Source organism: Micromys minutus, assembly GCF_963924665.1.
Source record: "Micromys minutus genome assembly, chromosome: 3".
NCBI lineage: Eukaryota > Metazoa > Chordata > Mammalia > Rodentia > Muridae > Micromys > Micromys minutus.
The window spans coordinates 10,364,649-10,373,997 of record NC_137972.1 but is presented as its reverse complement, the minus strand read 5'-3'; positions in this window follow the sequence as shown (position 1 = coordinate 10,373,997).

The window sequence follows — 9,349 nt, the reverse complement described above, 5'->3', positions numbered from 1 at the left end:
ATGGGGGGGGGGATATTTGGTGAGAGAACCATGTAGTAGTGATGTGTAGTTGGAGGGTGGGTCTAAGAATCAGCAGTAGCCTTGGGAAAATGGCTCTAAGGATGTATCAGTGCCTTTCTCACACTGCTCCTTTCTGTCTCCACCCTTTCCTCTCTCATCCACTGCCATCTTCCCTGTAAGGTAACTGTGTGGAAGCATCTGCGCATTGCCCCAGGAAAGCATCATCTCACTTGTCAATGAAAACAAAAGAAACCCGCAGAAAACTTGACTTTGACTTTGGGGGAGGAGTAGGGGGAATGCACTTGAGCAAGGCTGGTAGAATACTTGGTAAACATGCCATTGAGCTGCTGCCGGAAGGAAGAGGAATCCAGATGCTGACACCTCTGGGGAGCCACCAGAGCCAACTTGGAGACTATTTTGTGTTTTGTAACCTATAGCAGTATTCATTGTCTCCTGCTGCCTTCTGTGGGAGGCAGAGTTAATTGTAAGAAGCAGAGGCTTGGGGCATGTAGAAGAAGGGGGTTTCCTGGTTGTTCCTAGTGTGGGGGTGGGGCGGAGAATTACAGCCTCTGAGTGTCAGGCTCTCCACTGTAACCTGCCTCTTACACACTGTGCTCTGGCCATGTTGGTGTGTCCTAGTGAAAACCCCTTTCTTCATTGTAGTCAGCACCCAGAAGAAGTCACACCAGCTGCCTCCTGGTTGCTCTCATTTCTAAATTTTGTGCTAATGGGTCGAGCAATTTACAAGATGGGTTCCTTGAACTCAGTGGCTTAAATAAGGCAGGTTTACTTCTATCTTTAGATAGTTTCTCGGGTACCCTGTGTTCTGAGAACTGTCACATAGAGCTCAAAAGGGTGCATTCGCCCTGGAAAGACACTTGGGCTCCCTGAGTTTAAATTAAATCCTTGACAGTATAGAGCATCATGAGTATATTACCATTGTCAAGTGTGTACTGTCCCTATAGAGGGCTTTTCCTTTTAGTATTGCATTATTCAAAATTAAGTTAAAAATTCTTCTTTATTGTGCTTTAATATTCCTGGGTTGTGGACAGATCAATATTTCTACATTGTGCACGAACTCTACCTAAGGGCTGTGAATCCTATTTGCTTTGAAAGAAACAGCACTTAAGGATTGTCAGTCAAGTCAGTTGTAAAAAACATAGAATTAAAAAAAACCTTATTCTGCCTCCTCCTCACATCTAAATATAGCTAACTGTTTGCAAAGTCTACGAGAGACAGCTAAGCTGTGCTCAAAGACATTGCCTTTACAACTGATCAATGCGAAGAAAACGCTCCAGGTTTTTTTCATCTATGTATATAAACTAGGTCATCTTTATTAGACTGAAAGTTAAATAATATTATGAGCAAAACACATGAGTTAGAAAATGGCCTTTGTTCTTGCAGCCGGTTATAGATGGAAATTGGGATATTCTAGTTTTCAAGTCCTCATACCCTGGTTGACACCATGTAATTTCTAATCCCAGTTTGGCCACTGCATGTGTGTGTGTGTGTGTGTGTGTGTGTGTGTGTCTGTGTGTATGTGTATGTATGTGTGTGTCTGGGTGTGGGTGTATGTCTGTATCCGTATGTGTGTCTGTGTGTGTATGTGTGTCTGTGTGTATCTAGGTGTGAGTGTGTGTCTGTATCTGTCTGTGTATCTGTGTGTATGTGTGTGTGTCTGTGTGTGTGTGTGTTTCTGTGTCTCTGCATGTGATGGGATTACCTGTAGTCCAGGATGACCTTGAACTCTTGAACCTTCTGCTCTCCCCTACAAGATGTTCCAGCTTCTTTACCATCAGTGTAAAACAAACACCCCTCCCCCAAGCCCTTTTGACTTAATCTCTTTCTAAAGCCTGAGTTCTCTGTCATGCTACAGTTTAAAACCAAAATCCTGGGAATTATTTGGAGTTTATGCACATAGTTCAGTGATGGAGCACGTGACTGACATGTTTAGGTCTTGAGTTCTATCCCCAGCACCGCTAAACCAAAGAATTAACGATATAGTTTCATATTTGTTTGGTGTGTCCCCGAGAAGCCAGAGTTAATGTCAACACAGCTTGATACCGGGGGAAAAAATCCTCCCGTAACGGTGAAACTGACTTGCCTAATTAAAATCTGTTTACAGTTTCTGAAAGTAAATAAAAGCAAACTCAATCCCCTCATAGCTCATCTACTAATAACCTAACAACTGTTTATCTAGCGACTACTTGCTTTGGGCTCATCCTTGTGTGTATATATTTGATCTTCTCCATGTAGGAGCTTTCATTTAACCGTCACATAATTTATATTTACAAAGTGTCATTTGGATTCTTCTGGCGTGTTATGGCCAGGAGTGCCAATAAAGGAGCCACACTGAGCCCTAATATTCATTATTTTCTTCATATCACTGTGTACGGAGTTTGTATCATCAGAAGAAACAATGGACTGTACCATTAAATTAGCACAATTTTGCAGCGTTGCCTGGCAGAGGCTCACACTTAATCCAAGAGGTTATTCAACCCCATCTGATATGATTACTCTATAAATATTTGCCCAGGCTCAGCACCCGCCATTAGATCACTAATCACACATGGGTTTGCTATCGTGAAGACTCCGAGTGTCAGCAATTTGGGAAACAAAGCTAATTAGTTTTGATCTAAGGACAGGAAGAGTTAGGAAGTTGAGGGCAAATCCATTCCCATAGCAAACTGGCTATTTAGAGCACTCGTGAATGGGAAAATCTATTGTTGTTTATACAGGAGTATGAGGAGAAATGGAGAGACTGGTAGGTAAGAGCTGCAGACCCGTGGTGTGACGGCAAGTGACAGTAATTAACAGACATGGTGACACAGAATCAGGGCGTGCATTGAGTAGAAATACTAGCTTAATAGTGCAACTTGAAATAAACCCGTATCTAAGTAAATAGCAAGCCCTCGGCTCTGTTTTCTTCTCCTTCCTTCTTCCCCCTCGTGTGTTTGTTTTTATGTTCATTTGAAAGAGGTTCTCAGGTAGCCTGGGCTGTCCTCGAACTCACTCTGTGGCCAAGGTTGAGCTTGAGCTCCTGTTCTTTCCAGTCTTACCTTCTATGTGTCAAAATGGCATGTATGAACACCATGTTTTCTGCACCAAGCTCCTGCTTTCTTGTTCTAACCAGATCATGTCAAATATAAGGAATTCTGAGGACAGCATGGGCATTGAGCCAGTAGTACTGATTTGGGAGGAGGGTAACAAAGGAGACTATTACCACTATCTAGACACTGCCACCAGACTGTTGGGACACTTGAGCTCGTTTTAGTCAAACATCTGCATCTTTTAAAAACTGTCAGTCTTTGTCAGGGTTTCTATTTCTGCACAAAACATCAGGACCTAGAAACAAGGAAAGGGTTTATTCAGCTTACACTTCCACATTGCTGTCCATCACCAAAGGAAGTCAGGACAGGAATGCACACAGGGCAGGAACTTGGAGGCAGAAGCTGATGCAGAGGCCATGGAGGGATGCTACTTACTGGCTTGCTTCCCCTGGCTTCTCAGCTTACTTTCTTATAGAACCCAGGTCTACCAGCCCAGGGATGGCTCCACCCACAATGGGCTGGGCCAGGGATGGCTCCACCCACAATGGGCTGGGCCCTTCTCCTTTGATCACTAATTGAGAAAATGCCTTACAGCTGGATCTCATGGAGGCATTTCCTCAAGGGAGGCTCCTTTCTCTGTGATAGCATCAACTGTGTCAAGTTGACACACAAAATCAGCCAGTCCACTGTCTTATATCACAATCCCAACCTATCCCCCACCTCCTGGGGAAAAACCAATAACAAAATGCCCCTAATTAGTGAATATGATTATTAATATTCACTGTCAAGTTGAGGGGATCGATTGACTATGAAAATGGAACAAGGCTCTGGGCCTTCTGGGAGAAGTAAGTGGATTGCCTAGACTAAGCCAATGGTGGGGGATGACTCTACTCCATGTACAGGGGAAGGAGAGAGCTGCTCAGCTGCTGCGTTGCCTGCCTTCACACTGAAGATGCAACCTGACCACTGTCTTCTCAGGTTCCAGATGCCAGGTCACTTCCTTGCCATGACGGTTTGTCTCTCTTGGTCATGATGTACTTCAAACTCTAAGCCAAAGGCAATGTTTCTTTGCACTGTTTGTAAGGCATTTGATCACCGCAGTAAGGAGAGTGGTTAATCGGGTGGCACACAACTCTATAAACAGCACAAATTAGCCTTGCTCTAGCTTCTGAGAGGCAGTGCCTTTCTATGAAATGCTGGGTCGTCTGACTCAGTAATGGGTAAAAATTAATATTGAGTGAATCCCATATCATGCCAAACATTTTATTGTCCCTCGTAATTGTGCTTTCATTTAATTTATTACTGATAAGAGCGTCATTGATAAGGCTTTTTAGGTCCATCTCTAATGCAAGATGCAATAAATAATCTGAACGGGTTCGGTTGTTGAGTGCACTTGTTGCTTTTGCACAGAACTCAGGCTTTGCTCCCAGCATGCTCCTGGTGGCTCACAGTTGTCTCAACTCCCATCCCAGACAATGCAATGCCTTTTTATGGACTCTGTGGACAAAATGTTCACATACATAAAGTAAAATGAGTCTAAAAATCTAAACTGACCTTTTGGGATCACTCTTCTCTCTGGGAAGTAAGAGATGATAGGAAAGATCTTCTGAATTTTCTGGTTATATAATTGTACATATGAATGTATGTATGCATGCTTGTATGCTTGTATGTACGTACATATGTATATATATATATATACATATACATATATATATATATACATATATATGTGTACATAGGTATTGTGTATAATTTCCTCATAGTAGTAACAAAATCTATGGGCTCAAACATATTAGATGGATCAGGATTCTCAACGGGCACTGCTTTATAAACTACTAGATTAGACAATCTGAATAGTTCATATAATTTTCAAAAACCTATGATTTTATGCTGTCTGATATATACCTATACATATATGTACCAGCACAAATAAATTTAATAGAGAGGATTGGAGATCTGGGGTGGTATCTCAGTAGTAAAGTGCCTGTCTGCCCTAGATTCCATGCTCTGCAAAACACACATACACACAGACACACACAGACACACACAGACACACAGACACAGACACACACACACACACACAGAGACAGAGAGAGAGACAGAGACAGACAGAGACAGACAGACAGAGACAGACAGAGACAGACAGAGACAGATAAAAAGAGGGCAAGCAAGAAAAGGAAGAGAAGAGGGGAAATGCTGAGGAGAGGAAAGGACAGGAGGGGAGGAGAGGATAGGAGAAGGGAAGGGGAATGGAAGGGAGTCAGAGAAGCCTGGAAATCTTAGACCAAGGCAATTTACTTAGGAGAAAATGAGAAGTCAACAAATGAAGACAAAGAATTATGATTAAAAAAATACAATTGTATAATAATTATTATCAGGTTAAAAAAAGAGGTATTTGTATGTGCTATCCTTGTTTTAAATTTAATCAGTTAACTAGTCGTTACAATAAATCCACTGTCATTGTTCCTCCTGGTTTACACAGTCGGAAAATGCAGGGCAGGGAAGCCAAGCAACACACAGTCATTCCCAGAGGTGAGAGTCATTCCCAGAGGTGAGAGTCAGCCCCAGGAGTGAGAGTCAGCCCCAGTTACCTGCTTCTACAGCCAGACAGTGAGAGAAAGGAGTCTCACAGAACGCTGTGAGGAGTTTTAAAATAGTTTTGCTGAAGAGCTTGCTATGGACCAAGACTGCCTCTTCATCCTTAAACTTGCTTCCACTTTTCTTCTCCCCTTTGCTGTTCCTACAAGAGCTTGGCTACCGTCCCCAATTCTCGGGTGAATCCCATTTAGTGTAAGAGATTCATATGAATTCCATTTAACTATTTTCAGATATATCTACCTGATCAAATTGAAATAAATTCACATCCAGAAGGCTTCTGGGGACAAATGCCTTTCACAAACCTGAAGGTAGATATGACCTTGGATGTAGCCCACAGCAAGGGAGCAGAGAAGGGAAATGGGAACAAGACCCAACCTGATTTTTATAAAACTTGATTCAAACCCTGAAAGACACAATTGCTAGAATCAATATAACTCTCTGAGTTTGGGTTTGATGTTCTCATACCTGCCACATACAAAATTCAACCGTGTAGAGAAGTGTGAGGCAGGAATGAGGTAGACTCTAGGATCATTCTCAGGGTGCAGGTAGCTAGCCTGATATTGTATCTGAGGACCAACTGACTATCAAGAAGACCTGAGATAGCACAAGAGATGTTCTCCCATGTTCCCAGATGCAAGGAAAAGCCTGCCTGCTCTATCCTGCCAGAGGAATGGCTACGTACTGATGGCTTTGCGAAAGTTTCATCTACTGACTAACAAAGATGACGAAGGCTGTCATCCACAATATTAAATCTAGGAATGAAGCTGAGATCTCTACCGACACCTAGTCTCTATACCTTGACCAACCATGGATTTCTACAGACACCACTCACTGCACAAGACACCCCTCTGATGAGGTCGGAGGGCGTCACTAATCTGTGAATACAAAGATAGAATTTAGCAGGCAGTTGAATACTATGTGAAACTATTGACATACTTGTAGTAGATTCACTTCCGTGCCCTGGGAAGTCACCAGTCCTGGGTCCTTGGTTAGAACCACAGTATCAGGTATGGCGTGTGTTTCCTTCTGCAGACCAGGCCTTAAATCTAGTCAGAAAGTAATTGGCTATACCATAGTAGTTGTGGGACTAATGCATCTCTAGGTGTGTAATGACATTCTGGCCATTATTGTGGTTAACAAAGTTCACAGATGAATAGATTGCTAATAATGTTTCTTTTTTCTTTCTTTGTTTCCCTCCCTCCTTCCCTCCCTCATTTCCTTTCTTCCTCCTGCCCTCCTTCCCTCCCTCATTTCCTTTCTCCCTCCCTCCCTCCCTCCCTCCCTCCTTCCCTTCCTCCCTCCCTTCCTCCCTCCCTTTCTCCCTCCCTCCCTCCCTCCTTCTCTCCCTCTCTTCTCTCCCTCCCTTCCTCCCTCCCTCCCTCCCTCCCCTCTCTCTTTTTCTTTCCCAGAAACCTATACAGTTCCTTCCAACACTTTAAAAACTAGGCATCAGGGAAGGGACTGGCAGCTCAATAAAATCTTGTTCACCATGTCCCGTAGGCAATATGCAGGCTGTTCCCCTCAGTAAGGTTTTATTGTCAGATTGTGGTGGGGCCACCAAGAGCAACAGTGAGAGCTGGCACTGTTGGAGGCTGTCTAGGACACCTCTGACCAACCAACAACTCAAGGGAAAACATCTCATTGTGTTTTTTATTTGGCAACCTGTGTGTTCTGCAGTGAGCAACCCCCCCTGTCCCCTGTAAAATAATTTCAATTAACCTCTTTTATAGAGACATCTTCACTTCAGCTTAGGTTTTCTTTAATATTTATATATATTTATTGAGTTCACCTTTCCAATCCTAAGGTTCTTCCTTATTCTGTTGAGTGGCTTGTTTGTGATTTCTTGTTCTTTAATCTGGGGTTTACTTCTGTTCTTTTTAAGTTTAACTCAGAATTTTGTGACCTCATTAAACTCCCTCAATTTTTGATCATTCTAAAAATTGTTATTTGAAATTCTGAGTTCTGAGGTTCACCTAGGCTAATTCTCGTTGCAGAAGATTTCTACAACCCTGGTGGTCTTTGCAGTCACCTTGCCTGGTAGGCAGTTGCAGACTGCCTTGGTCTTTTATATTGTTGGATGGACTCTGGGCAACTGGGGTTATTTCATTGGCTGTGTGTCTGATATGAAAGCTTCTTGTCCACATTTGCCGACTGTGAGTCTCATCTTGTGTTTTCTGTCCAGTGTGATTTGTTTGAGGACTTCAAGGAGAAGTATGCGACTCATAGACTTTCAGATAGTTGCTACTGAGGATTGGTTGGAGAGGCTGGAATGATTCCACTTTGGTGGCAACTTGTCTATTCCAGGGGTCCCAGGTAGTAGTGAATTTTCTTGATTAAGGTCCAACAAAGGTTCTAAGTGCAGTTCCCAGCTGGGTCTGGGTGTGAAAGGGCAGTGTTAGTAAAGGGGAGGAACCAGGCAGAGTCACCAAGAAAGCTTGCAAATGCCTATTGTGTTTCTTTTGTTAACAGGTGCGTTACACTAGTTACACTAGTTAGTTAATCTCTGTTCTTCAGTTTCTCAGTCTGTGAGTAGAGGATTATATTTATCTCTAAATGTTATTTTGAGACTCAAAATATTATAAAATCAAACCTGGGAGGATAAAATAGATGTACTTTAATATGTTAAACTCACTTGGGGAATAGAAATTATTTAAACCCATGTTTCTAAGCAAGCCATCTTTGTCAGCACAAATGACATTTAATTTACATAAAATATATGTTCCTTCCTATGAATGTTTGTAATTTGGTGTTGTACTCCCGGGTTTATAGCACACTGGAAAATATGAGAATTTGATGCATGAGAAAAAATTTTTTAATTGAATGTAAATGTATACTTTCATAAGAAATAAAACAAAAACAAACAAACAAACAAACAAAAAACCCAGAAAAACCTTTCTTGGCTGATTGCAAAGATTTTGATTGGCAGGAGTCAAACCAGGAGTTCTCATTTTGGCGTGAATTATTCTCTACCCACCAGAAAAACTCTTAATACTATTTAATAATCTCCATGCCTGTCATCCCTTTCTCACACAGAGGCCCATTCCTTGGTTATTCTTGAAAATCTGTACTGTTGCTACGATGTTTCTTTTTCTAGAAAGAAACAGGCTTTCATTTCCCAGGCTGTCAGTGAGGAGCTCCCAGAGCACACACAGATCCCCTCCATTATAGCACATCAAGAGCTCATGCCTGTAGCTTGAAAATAGAAATCTTTGGTGTGTGTGTTTGCCTGTTTGACAGCTCTGTTCTAAATTTTGAAACCCGTGGTACTGTAAAGTGCCTGTCTGACAATGGTGTACCAGAACTTAGTCGTGCAAAATAATTACTGTTCACGGTTCCTTAGCTGAAGTCAATAGCTCCCTGCAAAACACAACAGAATGCACAGATCTAAAGTTACTAAATCAAAACTGAGAAAAAGGGAAAAAAATTTAAACAAGTTCGACAGAGGAAAAACCGGTCTGTATGACATTTACCAAGTGATCTCTTTTTACCTATGGACGGTCCTAATCTAAGGGGAATTTTCTGATAGAAAAGATGGTCATTTCTGTTAGTACATTCTGGTAATTGTAGACAGTAATCTCATTGCGGTGAGGAAAACAGTAAAAGCTGTGTACTGTCTGTTTTCTGAATTTGAAATGGTTTGTAAATTCAAATATTTGAAAGTCAACAGTACATTGCTGAAGGACATAATTAAATTATTACAT